The sequence below is a fragment of the Scatophagus argus genome, chromosome 7 (assembly GCF_020382885.2).
Source record: "Scatophagus argus isolate fScaArg1 chromosome 7, fScaArg1.pri, whole genome shotgun sequence".
Taxonomy (NCBI): domain Eukaryota; kingdom Metazoa; phylum Chordata; class Actinopteri; family Scatophagidae; genus Scatophagus; species Scatophagus argus.
Genome location: NC_058499.1, coordinates 23,091,910 through 23,106,725, shown reverse-complemented (window position 1 = coordinate 23,106,725; position 14,816 = coordinate 23,091,910). Strand labels below are relative to the sequence as shown.

Here is a 14,816-nt window from a genome sequence, read left to right as displayed (position 1 = left end):
CAATGTACATGGTTTGGCCTTTATATACTTGCTCAGCAGTATAAATGTTAGAACACCGAGTCAAACTGTCCCCTTTAAGTTTTATCGGTAAAATAACAGCCTGGGAGGGTTGCACAGCCTTGGCAGAGGTATGTATGCTCTCTGAATATTTTCCAGTTTGTTTTCATACAGGTTGCATCTGCAGTTTTGATTCCAGCAGCATAAATTCACAAAAAGAGAATCTAGAAAAACAACCTGTTCCTGAGCTCTTTTGGCCTCGCTGTGTAGGTTTGCAGACAGATGAGCGTGTTTCAACACAAACAACAGGAGTTATCATGTCTGAAACCTTTTGTATAGCGAGAGACGTGAAGCTCTCTGTGTCTGCTGTCTGAGCTGCTGTATTTTTAGCATGATGGGACATTAAAGTGTTTTCAGGGGGGAAAGTTTATATTGCTGTGTTGCTGTGCCAATGAGCAGTTTGTTTATACCCTCTGGCATCGCGTGCACTGCTTCTCTCTCTATCACTCCATCTTCTCTTCATCTCGCTTTCTCTTCTCCTTCCATATCTCTACATCCTGCTCTGTGCTTACTTCCTCTTTCTCATCCTTTCCCTCATCGCCTCTTTCATCCTATCGCTGTGTCGTTGACAAAAAATAATTTAACTAATGAGGAAACGGCATAAAAGGCTTTGCTTTCAACGGAAGCAGATGGCCATTTGCTCCTCCAGTGTGTGTGTGTGTGTGTGTGTGTGTGTGTGTGTTTGTGTGTGTGTGTGTGTGTGTGTGTGAGGGGGGTTTCTCTGCTATCCAGGCTTGTTGTTTCTTTGCCTCTATTCCAGTACAGCCGTGTTCCCAAAATAAATCCCTGTAGAGAAGATATCTGTTTACTTTAATATGCACCATTATGACAGTTTATTTAGTCATTGCGTAATCATCTGTCTGGACATAGACGTGTGTGTGTGTGTGAGAGAGAGAGAGAGAGAGAGAGAGAGAGTTTGTGGCTACACCCTGCACAAAGTCTATTAATCAGCTCATGTAGACCAGCAAACATAAACAGTTTTTCTAGATAATTTAACCGTTGACATCATTGCTGTGATGATTTTCTCATCTTCTCTAGGTGTTATTCATTCTCTTCTTTACATCACACCGGTGCTGTAAACATTTTAAATGCTTGCACTAACTAAATATCAACTGCATAGGTATGGACTATCAGTTAAGACGTAGCAAAATTTACATTTTCAATTCAGGCTGATCATAGAACACAGGCCACTCGTGTCAATGATGAAGCAGCTCTTTCTCCATCACAAACAAGCTAAGGGATTGTGTGCAACTTTACGATAACAGTCTCTCGGGGTGTTTCAACAACTCCGCTGCTGCTTGAAACACACAGCTGCAGTCAGTCTTAAAAGAGGCAGTTGTGATTGTGGCTGCATGAGGGTCTGCAGAGCAAGAGGAAAGAGACACTGAGCGTCAGCTAGGAACAAAGTGAAATGGCGCTTATTATGGAGAAATGTGCTTATTTGATGTATGGAAAGCAGACTGCAAAGAAAGAACCAGCGAGCACAAGCTGAAGAAGAGCTATTTTTATCGTCCTCCCCCTCTCTCCTGGGAGAGGACCGGGGAACTGTTTTAATGAGTGAGAGAGGGAGAAAGGAGATGCTAACGGGGAGAGGAGAGAATTGTTACAAAGAAGAGAAGGTGCAGGGAGGGAGAGGGTGACAGCAGAAGAAGAGGTGGTGGAGAGAAAGAGAGAGAGGAGCAGGGCAAAGAGAGGAAGAGGAGCAAGCAGAGAAGACAGATTATCATATATCTGACAACAGAGCAGTAATTGTGGTTTAATTGGCTGAGTTCTGTCTTTACATTCATAGCACAGATTTTAGGGCTGCACTTCCTACCCCTAAGCTACTGAAGCAGCACGACATGGTGTGTGTGTGTGTGTGAGAGAGAGAAAGAGAGAGAGAGAGAGAGGGAGCATCCACTTCTACTTCCAATATAACATTACATGTATTGGTGAGCATTTTTTGTATGCTAGTGTCCAGTTCATGTGTATCAGCACGCATGAACTCGATTGCATGTGTATTTGTGCGTGCGTGTGCGCGTCTTACTCTTGTGTGTTTTTTGCGATTAACACGGCTGACTCAAAGTCATTGTTATGCAGCTGGTGGAGTGTTTCTCTGAAATACTTGCATCATTTGACAGCACTTAGTTTACTGTTTGCACTTGCAACAGCACCTCTAATATGCCACAGTCCGTCGAGCCGCTTCTGTTTGAAACTTCATCTTTGCAAGTACAATGGGAACGTTATGAAACTTTGTGTTGAATATCCTTAACCACAGTTAATTTGACACGAATACATGTGTTCAGGCACATTTTCATGTAGCTCGGCCTTCCTTTTATCTGCTTTGCAATCTTTTAAGAGGTTCATCTGAACCATGCATTTATCTGCAGATGTGCATCAGTCCCTCTCTCACTACTTAATGGACAGTGCAAGTGTGTGTAGAGTAAACTACTGAATATCTACTATATACTGAATATTAAAAGAGTGAACAAGGATTTTAACACCTTAAATTGCAATCCATTGCAGGTCAGTGGTCATTTGTTTTGACTTCCAATCTAAATGCATCCCTGTGCATGTAGACGAAAAAACATGGACGCCCACAGCAAAATGATGCTTATATGGCAGGCCATTGAACTTCACAGCCAATTACAGCAGCTGATTTAACAGATTAGCACGCTATGAAAGAGATGGGGAGATGGGGAGAGTACTGCATTCATGCGAAGACTTCTATCACGCACAAGTGAATGGGAATGGAAAAGAAACGGAAGTTGTTACCGCACTTTCACAACACAAACACCACATCCAGTAAAAATAGATAAAAAGCTGCCGTGTACACTGTGTGCGCTGTCATACAGCTGTGATGTCATGTGAGTGTATGTCGGTAAGGCCAGGCTTGCACGAATTTCCCACTTTTCCAGGTACAATGGAAGGCAGTGTGAATTAAGAGTGAAAATACCTTGTGTAGTTAAAAAATAAAGCCCTGTGGCACACAAACCTGATCCAACTGACAGAAATACAAGAACAAAAACATTTTCATGAAACCTTGGAGCGACACAACTCATTGCTTTTTTTTTTTCTTGCTTCTCGCCTTGTGACTCATCAGCCATCTGCTAATTATTTTCCCAGCATTTGACATAAAGACAGAAAGCAGACGGAGTTTAGGGAGGCTTGTTTATCCGTACTGTCAAGATCAGACAGAATTACAACTTTACCGCTAAAAGCAAATGGGAGGGTGCAGCTGCCTCTGTTCAATGTGGCCCAACAGAGCTCATCACTGTTATGTTAATAAAAGTGACTTTTGTCTGGAACCCAAATGTTCTTAACTGTGAATTCGTCTGTTTTCTATTGGCCATAACAATAACAAGCTGATGCCTGCAGACACATCAGCTTGTAACTCTATGGTGGTTCTACACGTCCAAAAATGCTAAACTATAGTGGTAAATTATTGTTTACACATTTAAAATGGAAGGTATTTTATACATAAATATTTATCATTTAAACTTATTTGCCAGCTTCTCGGTGTTCTTGCTGAATCAGTTGGATCTGATACATCAGATCTCTTTGGTGCTTTGACAACCGTTGTGGTCCTTTGTCACTGCCATGTGACGAATGCAGTAGTGGAATTAGTAAAGTACATTTACTCAAGTGCAAATTTGTACTTTTCATGCCACTTTTTACTAAATCACAAATTTAATGAACTATTATTTTTTGCACGGAACATATGAAGAGCTTAAAAAATAAGGAATATAAATGTAGGTGGAGAGAGAGGCAAAGGACAAAGATTTGGGTGAAGGCTTGGTGTCAGACTCTTTGTCTGCTGCACTTTGGTGAACTGTTATTCACCAACCTGTGCCTGCGTCAGTTCCAAAGTTCTCTGCAACTCTTGACATAAATGTAAAGTGAATTACGAGCCAGTTAAAGTATAAGTATTATAAAATAAATCTCATTTAAAAACTGTCTAAAAACTTTCCGGATGGATGCAATATATCTTTTTTTCTTTTGTAAGGCAGGTGGTAGAAAAGGAAAATATTTTCATAATTCCACCGCATGATAAAGCCTCCTATTTAGCACCCTTGTGAACATCTGAATTGTTGTTTTATTATTATGTCATGTTGAAAAATTGAGATGATCCACAATGCTGGTGTTATTGTTTCCGAATTCATTTGTATTGCTTAATATAGATATTATTTGTTATATGTTTTGTTTTTTTTTTATCAGTTTGAATGGATTTTCAGTAATTATTAGTCTGGAAAGTCCTGCCACACTGTTGTCAACAGACAATAGTAGACAAGCTGAGAGAAAACAAGAAAGGAAGACATAAATCAGTTGAGAAAGACAAACTGACAAGTAGCAGACATGAGGGAGAGAGAGGAGAGGCGGTGCAGACAGCATGATGGCCCATAGTGGAGCATTTAGTTCATGGTTTATTCAACAGCAGCCAGCTGATTCACTGGTGCACAGGTCTTAAAAAGAGACTGGATTACACCTCTGTTAGCTGCTGGTCTCCTAAACCTGCAGGAGAAGTTATTTTAAAGATCAAAGTTTTAGCATTTTTATAGTTTGACATTTTGGAAACACACATATCGTCTTTCTTGCCCAAGTACTACACACTAAATATGAGGCAATAGCCAGGAGCCAGTTAGCTTAGCTTACCGTAAAGCTGTAGACACATGAAACAGCTAGCTTGGTTTAGCACCTAAATTTAAGCAGGTCACATGTAATAACTCTCCATACTGCAACATTTTTAAATTTCTGATTGAAATACAGAGGATGTACAGTGAGTTTTAGAGGTGCTGCTAGGTTTGTTTTTGAACTTTGGATAGAGCCAGGTTAGCTGTTTCCCCCCTGCTTCTAGTGTTTATGCTAAGCAAAGCTAATCCTGCCTCTGGTGCCACAGATAAAACAGAGACATGACAGTCGTATCAGCCTTCTCGTCTAACACACAGAACATGTCATTTAAGGGCTGAATGAACACCTGTCGCCCTCTAAAATTTAGTGTAAATCAGCTCATCTTTTCTCATTAACTTCTAACTTTTGACTTGAGGTAATGAGTTGGATGGATGCCCTGTACAGAGTTCAGTCAACTCATTAAAATAAGTTTCTTAAGAAACATGATTAGCATATCAGCAGACTTCTCAGGATGCGTTAGTGAGAGTTAAAATTCTCTTGAGGCCCTTCATTTACACAGTCTGAAGAAAACAGTTATGGTGGAAACTTGCAGGGTGTCTTTAATACATTTTAGGATAAGTTGTGTTTGTTTCCTAGTCACATGTTATCTTTGAATCAACTGCCGAACAGACTACTGAAATTGATAAGAAAAACAACAGAGGATCAGATTTGTTCATAATGTTCACCGGTGAGCCTAAACAGTTGTTGGTGTTTTCCTCAAGTTCAGTTAACTTAACAATTTAATTGACAATAAGAGGACGTTAAAAAAGCTTTATTTATTTATTTAACTATTATTTAATTGCTTTATTATCGCGCACACCCGGACATTTAATTTTAATCTCCTTTAATTTTAATCTCAAGTGGCACCAGTAGCAGAAACTCAAATATCATACACAGCATCACATCACGTCATTATGTATGTGGAATCATAAGGGGGGGTAACTGTGAAGAGTAAAACATTCGGAAGACGCTGCAGCTCATCAGTCAGCCAGTCAGTCAGAATGGTGTCATGTGTATCTAATTACCTGCAGTCTTTAATCACTGACACTGCTGCTAACGAGCCCCTGAGTGCTGCACGATATGGGAGACAGAGAGGAATAGAAGGAAAGGAAGGGAAAACACAGAGAGGAAAGTGTTTTTTGCTGCAGGACACAAAAAGAAAGCCAGAGTGTGCTCTTACTATTCAGTTTTTGTCCTTGAAAACCCAATACATTGTTTTCCTTAAATTAAGCTCTCAACTGAAAGGTGTAATTTGCAGACACCATGTTGTTGTTGCTGTCAGCTGCCCACTTTGTGTAAAATCCTGCCTCCTTCATTGTAACGTTGATCCAGTTTTGAGTCCTAACACCTCAGAATAAGGCTATGCCCACACTGAACGAGCTAAATCTGAAAATGCTGTTTATATGCGTGAAAATGACACTTTCTAAATGGTTTCTGTTCACAGTAAAGTGCCTGAACAGGAAGGAAAATGCTAAATTTGCCATACATTTGAACATGGATGTCACCTGTTAACCAGGACAAACAGTATTCCTTCACTCCTGCTCCTAGACATAATTATAATATGTACATAATATGGACAATATATTTGTGTTTAAAGTAGAGATTGCAAAGAAAGTCAAAGGCGGTGGAAATTTATCATCTCTTACAGTCACTCAGTACATTAAAACTGTGTATAGTGGAAGGGAATGTGGCATCATTAACAGCAAATCTGATATTTTACCAGCTATCAAATTTACACCACTCATTTATCTTGATAGTCTCAACCCACTCAAGTCAGTGTAACTCTACTTCAGTTACTTCAGTTTACTTTCATTTTCAACATTGTCAGTAAACACTGTTGTGTAGTGGGCTCTTAACAGCCAAGATCTTCACTTTCTTGCAGAGAGTTAGATTAGATCTGTACCCCTCTGGAATGTGGAGGAAAGCTCAGCAGTCTGTTAGCTCAACATAACATCAACATCAATAACATCAATAGAACTGCAACCAAACCTTTTTTATTTTTCATTTTTTCCATTTCATTAAACAAACTAAATAGGCTAGCATCTTTATGGATATGTGGTCTACAAAAGAGGCAGTTCTAGCATCACATTAAAATGACATGATCAGGCACCCAGCTTTGCCTGATTGTTCCTGTAGTGTCCAGTAACAAACAGAGCTCAACATCAGTTAACGTCATGGTGCACAAATGATGCGATGTGACGGAATCAGTGGGGTGAAAAGTGAAAAGGGTGCAGGTTCCTTTGGTGGCCTGCAGGAGAGAGAGTGAGGCAAGGAGGAGACCAGAGGGGATTGAAGTCTCTTTGTTCACCATCTTGGGTTTCAGGATTTGGATCAAAGGCTGAGAGTTAAGACGCCTTTGAAGATGTTTTCCTCACCTGATGCGCTCTGCCCTCTGCTGGGTTGGGATCAACCCCCCCCATCTTTTTCGGCTCATTCACTTGGGATATTGTATGGTATAAGAGAGAAAAACTGTATATATGGTGTAAAACTGAAATCCAAGCCTTTAGGTACAGAATTGTAATTTTATAGTGGTGTTTTTTTAGGGACAGAAGAAGGAAGGATGGTCGGGTTTGAGCACAATATTTTGAAATCAGTCCGATATGCAGTAAGGATAGAGTATAATAGAAGTCTTTTCAAAATTCAAACTGTATGAACTTTGCAAAGAACCAGTGTGTTTTTTAATGCATACCACAGATGTTTTATTGTACAATAACATTTAAATTATTTTATTTCAGACTATTGACAGTTTTCATTTGCTCTTCATTCATTCTTTCATTTTCTTCGGTCAAACAAAGTCCTTTGTGTAAACTGCACTTTCTCTCCTTCTTTCCTCCCATCCATCTTCATGTCTCTTCATCCCGTCCTCCCCTCTCCACTTGGTCTCTGGGCTTGTGAAGCAGGACTCTCTGGCTGAGCCACATTTGGCATTGATGCTGAAACAAAGCTGAGCCGCCTGTGGGATGAGCTGTCATCCACCTATTCATCTGCTTTTCTTTCTTTCTCTCCTCCTAGTCCCTCCTCACTACATCTCCCTTCTGTATTTTTCTTCATCCTTTCATCTTCATATCTTCCCTCCTATCCCCCCTTCAGCCTCTCCTGGTTCTCTCAACCAGTTTTCACTCTTTCTGTCCTTCTACTTTTCTCTCAATTAGTGCATCCTCCAGTTCCTCTCCATACCTGTGTAATACTGTCTGTTCTGTCCTTGCTTACCTCTCTCCATCCCGCCTTCATCCCCCGATCTCCTGTCCAAAGCAGCTTGAGCTCTTAGTGTGCGCCAGAGTGATGGAAAGGGTGGACAGACAATAGACAACTTTCAGTGGTCAATTTGCCAAAAAGTAAACAAATGTAGGCTTAAAAACCACAAACATGAATCCATGACAACATCACACTTCTTGCTGACACCCTGCAGAGATAGTTATGAACTCTGGGGCATGATCATCCCCTAGCTGTAAGGCTATGATAAGTCTGAGAAACCACTGGTGTAGAACAAAGCATCAAAACAGCCAGTGTCCTACTGACTTTTGTTCGTTGTTGAGTAAATAAGCCTCTAAATCACAGACTTATACTAACCAAACACAAGGCACTCCACAATCACCTTTAGTGAACCTGCACACAGGTCTTAAGTGGTCCCTGGATTATTGATTGATGTGGTGAGTAAGGAAAATACTGAAACCAAAGGCCAAGGAAATTATGAGTCTGAACAAGTCATCAGGAACAAAGCAAAGCCTTTAATCAGTCCAGCCAGATTCTCTACTTTAGTGTTGGAGGTGTGAGAGGAAATCATTGATTCACTGATGTGACCTTTTCAACCACTCGTCCCTCTCCCTCCCTTTCTCTCTCTCACTCTTTCTCTCTCACAAAGATTCTTTTGAGAATCTGAACAAACAAGCAGTGATGAGATCAGAGCCTTATTGTGTCCTGAACTGATTACTCCCACTGATGGTGCGTGCTGTTGTGTGCTCATAGGTGTGTGTATGTGTAGTAAAGAATGGGAGGCATGGAGTCAAGTGTATTACAAAGTTCTGATTGGATCACTGAAATTTTCACAATTGTCGTTTTCAATTTCATTGTACCATGTACAATGACAATAAAGACTATTCTATTCTATGACAAGGTAAAAATATGAGGTTATCAGGATGCCTCTGACTACTGAGAAATGCTGTTTGACTTGTCACCATATTTTTAAGTTTGGTTATTTGTACTCAGTTTAACCCATAGTAAAACCTGTGGTTAGCTGTTGGAATGATCTGAGGTGTGAAGTATTTTCCATGTACATGTTCTAATGGTTATTGATATGACCAGCTCCTTAAACTTATATATGACCTTCACACTTACAGCAGCTAAATAAATAAATAAACAAATAAATAAATAAATACAAATTTAAAAAAAATAAAAATAAACAAAGTGGTTTGAATGAAACTGACACAACAGATTGCTGCAGGTCAAATTACAAAATAAGAGAACATATTTCTTCAGTCAGGTTAACTGCTTCTAGCAATCGAAAATACCAATGGTGTGACAGATTGGTTTTAGAAAATCTTCTGCTTCCAACTTTGTGCCAACAGTTTGGGGAAGGTCCTTTTCTATTCCAGCATGACTGTGTCCCAGTGTACAAAGCAAAGTCCATAAAGACATGACTGGATGAGTTTGGTGTGGAAGAACTTGACTGGCCCACACAGAGCCCTGACCTCAACCCCATCCAACACCTTTGGGATGAACTGGACCAGAGATTGTGATTCAGGCCTTTTGGTCCAACATCAGTGTCTGACCTCACAAATGCTCTGCTGCATGAATGGGCAAAAATTCCCACAGAAACACTCCAACATCTTGTGGAAAGCCTTCCCATAAGAATGGAAGCTGTTATAGCTGCAAAGCTGTCTGTGTGTTTAGAATGTGATGTCATTAAGTCCCTGTTGGTATAATGGTCAGGAGGCCCGATACTTTTTTTTTTTCCCATATAGTGTAGCTGTGCGCTGGCTAAGTGGCGTTTTCATGTGGCACTCTTTGCTAGGCTGTGCTGGTTTCATATTTTGGTGACACTTAGCACATCACAGTGAGTGGTGAGGTGAGGTAGAGAGTGAGCCATGCAGTCTGCAATCATTGATGTGGAAAAGGTGAAGAGCTCAGTGTGTCCACTGCATGTGTATTCTGCGATGCTTTCAACTCACATGAATCTCTATAATGATGAGTTTCATTGTGCATGCTTTTATTGATGTTTTGTCTGTTGTTTTACATTGGCCTCATGCAATTTTTATGATATGTGATGATATTAGTAGGGCCGTGTGTTGGCATTGGTGATACAATATGTATCACAGTACATGCTTACGATCCAATATAACGTGATCTAATTTTAGGAAAACTGTCTTTGTAAAAATAACACACAACTATATGCAACTTTACTTTTTATACAGAATATCAGAACAGTAGGATGCATTTTTGTATTTATCACAGTCCCTGTATCATCCAACATAACAGCACTACTTTTTTGAGCAAGAAAAGGAACTATTGATTGCCTGTATTAATAATAAAATAAAATAAAGGCACTTGCAGGATCCTTTGGGTAAACCATTTAGGAAAATTTAACTTAATTATAACTCCCACAAATTTTTGTATGTGGACTATTATAAAATATATACAGTATCACAAAACTTTATATCCTAATACTCAAGCACATCAACATTTTCTTATACCTCTACTCAATAAGCTGGCCTCACATCACACGACACAAATTTTAAATTGGACCACAAGTCTGACATGTGAATGTCTTCTCTCAGTGTGTTCAGTATTATATCCATTTTGTAATGCCACCATTCACTCACGTGTTCCACATTTGTTCCATGCTTCCAAGGACAACTGCAGAGTCCCTAGCCAGTCAGAAGTGGAGAGAATGAAATCAGCCTTCAACATGTAATTTTGTGAGAGAAAGTAATGAAGCATGTGACATCTGACAATGCAGGCTTTAGAAGCAGCGCCCATTATCTCTCTGTGAAATGTGTTTGTTGCTGGATTACAGCACCAATAGCAGAGTGACTACCTGCCACAGCACATGAAAAGTGAGGTGCCTTGGCATCAAAAAGCAATGGGGTTACCATGGTGATCACAGCTACAGCTGATGATTGGCAGCGCTGATAATCAGAGGTAAAGCTGCGCAATGTTTGCTCTTTCATGAGATTCATTTTGAGAGAGAATCTAGCTGCGGCTGCTAATTCCTGACTTTTTCTCTCTTAATGAGCAACGGTTGGGAGCTGCCACTCAGGAAAGGATGTGTGTACTCTGATTAGTATCTGTGCACACCATCTGTGTGTATTATTAGAAGAGTGGGGCTCCTCTGTTATGAGCCTGAAAGCACCAGGGGCACTTAAGACATGACATTTACGTGCCTCATAATTAACACTGTGGCCTTGCTGGGTGTGTGTGTGTGTGTGTATATGTGTGTGCATAATAACTCTGCCTAAAGGTCTCTCATGGGAATCAGCCAGGATGGAGTAGACTCAAACAGTGACTGCATTTATTTGTGATTTCCAAACTTTGCTGTGTGTTATCTGCACTGTTTTATGAGATTGCCAAACCCCTTGAACTCAAAATGTAAATGACATTACTGTGTACTCATCACTACGACTATTGATGGGTGTAAGTCAGAGCTTATGATACAGCCTGGTGATCATCACTACGGCGCATAAAGGTAAAAATGCGATCTCTTTGCATTCAGTATTAAAGCACTAAAAAAGCAATTTACCTCTGCTGAGATCAGGGATACAGTAACTCTAGTTACCACTCAGTTGCCCCTGGTTACAGCATCCCTCTGTTCTCCTCCCCTGAGGCCTCATGGGCTGCTGTTACCATGACACTAAAGTTAACCCCCCGTCCTACCCCCTCCCCCAAATAAATTCCTCTGCACAAGACAGCACTTTGCTGGGGACTTGTTTTTGTCACAAACTGTTGGTCCTCAGTTCGTAATCCGCTCTCGGGTGTCGCCCACCATCTGAGGACATGCTGAGCCCAGTGAAAATCTGAAATGTTCCTTCCGATTATCAGGTGGTCGACTTCAGGTCGGTTCAGTTTTTTGTCTGGACTGAAGTATTCTAACAGCTATTGCAATTTGTAGAGACATTCATCCTAACAGTTTCATAGGTATGCAAACTTGCTTTTTCTTTGGATAGTACACTTATGTTTGGGTAACAATGACCATTAGTGACCACAAAGTTCTGGTGAGAATGTATTTCCACCACAACTTCACAGTTAGACTCTTTCAGTTAGCTTAAGGTCGCATACAGCATATGATTCCAGCTGACCCTTATGACTCTGCTGTATACTGTACAACTACTCTGTGTTTGATAAAGCAGTCTGTCAGATGTGTCATGTGGCATCACTGTAACCACTGATCTTAGTGCAATTTTAATTTTTATTAGATATTTGTCTCCTTTCACACCTGCAGCTCACAGCTGCTTCCATATTACTGACACACTCCACTGATTCACTGTCGAGTTACATTTAATATTCACCTCGCAGCTGGCATCTAGTACAACATCTGTTACTCAGACATATGCCCACATCCCGTCACCCAGAGAATAGTTTTCAAAGATACAGGAATTGTTTGCAAAATTCTAATTGTAGCACGGCTCAGTGGTTTGCAGCTTCGCCTCACAGCGAGAGCGACCCGGGTTTTAATCCCAGAAGCAGGTCCTCTCTGCATGGAGATGGCATCAGTCTGCTCAGAGGTTTTTGTTTTTTTTCCAGAGGGTCAGAGTGATGACTCTCCCTTCAAATCCAATGCATGCTGGAACAGCCTCCTGTCCCCTGTGACCATCCACAGGAATAATCACATGAACAAAATGAATACATTTGAATTCTTTATATCAGCACGACACCACATTCTCATGCAAATTCTTCAAGAACACTTCATTCTGACATTGTCTTTAATTCGACCACAGGCAAGACTGAGCTGTGCTAACAGATGCGCTAACAAATCGATATACATTGGCTATCCCTGCACCACATGTCTTGTTTGTAAATCACACGGCTTCGAGGATGAACAGACAAAAACACTTGTCAGGTTAAAGGCCAGAAATTCCATTTTCATCTGACAGACATTAGCAGCTCATATAAATTCAGTCACAACAAGATGCTGCACACACTTCGTCCTCTGCTGCTGATTTGCCGACTCAAAGCTAACACAGATTCTCCTTCCCCGTGTGGAAGTATGATGAATGAATGTGATGTGATCTGAATGATGTAGAGGTGGCAGTGTACACAGTATCTCCTGTTCTTTACTGCTACGCCCTCAGAGCAGGTTGACAAAAGAACACTTTCTCTAAATTGGTGTGAAGAAATGTTATCTGACTGCTGTAGGGGGTCCCAGTGTCAGATAGAAATTCTTATAGAAAAGTAGCTGTCGATGTTTAGTTTTATTACTGTTTAAAAATGACTCGTTATGCCATACACTGAAGGCTATCAAGGCTGCCTTAGCTTTGTGTTTGTGTATGTGTGTGTGCCTTGTTAACTGTCTGCCTTGAAGTCTCTCTTCCTACTTCGCATTGGCTTCGCTCACTCATTGAAAATGAATAAAGGCAAACTTTGGCCCGTCTGTTCCGCTCTCTTCTTTTCTTCTTTTATAAGACTGCCACCTGCCACAGCAGAGACAGAGCGAGAGAGCGGTGGGTTGGGATGGAAATATAAGTGAAGCACTTTGATCTCTTATGAAAATAAGAAGAAGGAAGGAGTGGATGGTAGTTGATGGTATGAGGTAAGAAAGAAGGAGAAGGCCTGCAGAGTAGGGAGCAAACTGAATGAAAAACTCACCCATTTCACCTTCTCTCTTATTCTCCCTCTCTGTTTTTGCCATCTTTCTGTTCTCCATTCTTCTGCATCATTTTTTTTCCTCTACCAGTTGGACTTCTCTAGCTTTATTAAGCATCATCACTCTGTGCGGGCTGTAACAGCAGAACTGTCCAAAAAACTCTTTGTGAAACTCTTTGTGAGCGTAACTGTCATTGCAGCTTGAAAATATAACTGTTGCTGCTGTAGAGCGGTTTGTGTCATTCCAAACATCTGGTTAGATTTTGGAGAACAGTCTCATCTGGAACTCAAGACTGGGATTGGCTTAGCAAGTGGTAAATCTTGTCACTGATAGAGACTCCATACTTTATGATAAATGTTGTATTTGCATCTGGCACATTCTTGGAGAAAATCTGGGTGAATGAAAATATAGATTCAAACATTTATTTATTTTTTGCAAGAAAAACTTGCACAGCGGTTCACAATATTTTTTTCCCCCCAACCTCCAGTACAGCTTTAACCAATAGGAGAGCAGGACAGTAGACGTAACTAGAACCTAAAAGCTGTGACCCAGGGCAGAGAAAGTCAACTAAAACAACTAAAAATGATAAAAAATCTTATCAACTCCTCCGTTCAGAGACCCCAGTGAAAATTATTCCCTTGCAGTCAGATGCAATACAGAGCAACATCTGTTTGCTCATATCTAAAGCAGTTCCCTTGAAATAAAAGAAGACAGAAGAAGATACTTTGCTTATAATGAGAACAAATCTTTCCATGCATTAACACAATATGGACAGCCTCCCTGGTAAGCTTGTTAATCTGACAGGCCACCAGGGCTCCATGTGATAACATTTACAACAAAGACGGCCGGCACAACGTGCAGAAATTATGTTGTTTGAGGTGCTGATGGTCTATTATCTGCCATTAAACACCATCACGCTGCATTAAAAAAGCACTGTTGTGGGCAACGGTAGTCAATTACTGGCTGGTGAAGGAGCATATCTGGCAGTAACAGGAACCATAAAACACCATTTGTGCAAATGAGGACTCCCCGAAGGGCTGATTAGGGCAGGAGAGGCTGCCAATGGGTTTCATATGGTAGGATCTGCAGCAGAGACAGGCACCTGAATGCATCATTGTCACTAGCGCACTGACATGCTGCTATTATCTGCCATCACCCAGTATTACTCATCATTACGATAGCACCGCGCCACACACACACACACCTCTTGAATAACTTCTGATCTGTACATATAAACCACATGCGCATGTGCGCATACACACATGCACACACACACACACACACACAAATCTTAAATCTTCTCAGTACCATTACA

At 40.7% G+C, this 14,816-nt stretch overlaps 1 protein-coding gene across 1 annotated transcript in view; it reads left to right on the top strand.

Annotated features, from left to right (window-relative positions):
• Positions 1-14,816, top strand: part of necab2 (N-terminal EF-hand calcium binding protein 2) — a 108,338-nt gene that overhangs the window by 4,734 nt on the left and 88,788 nt on the right. The window lies entirely within an intron of this gene.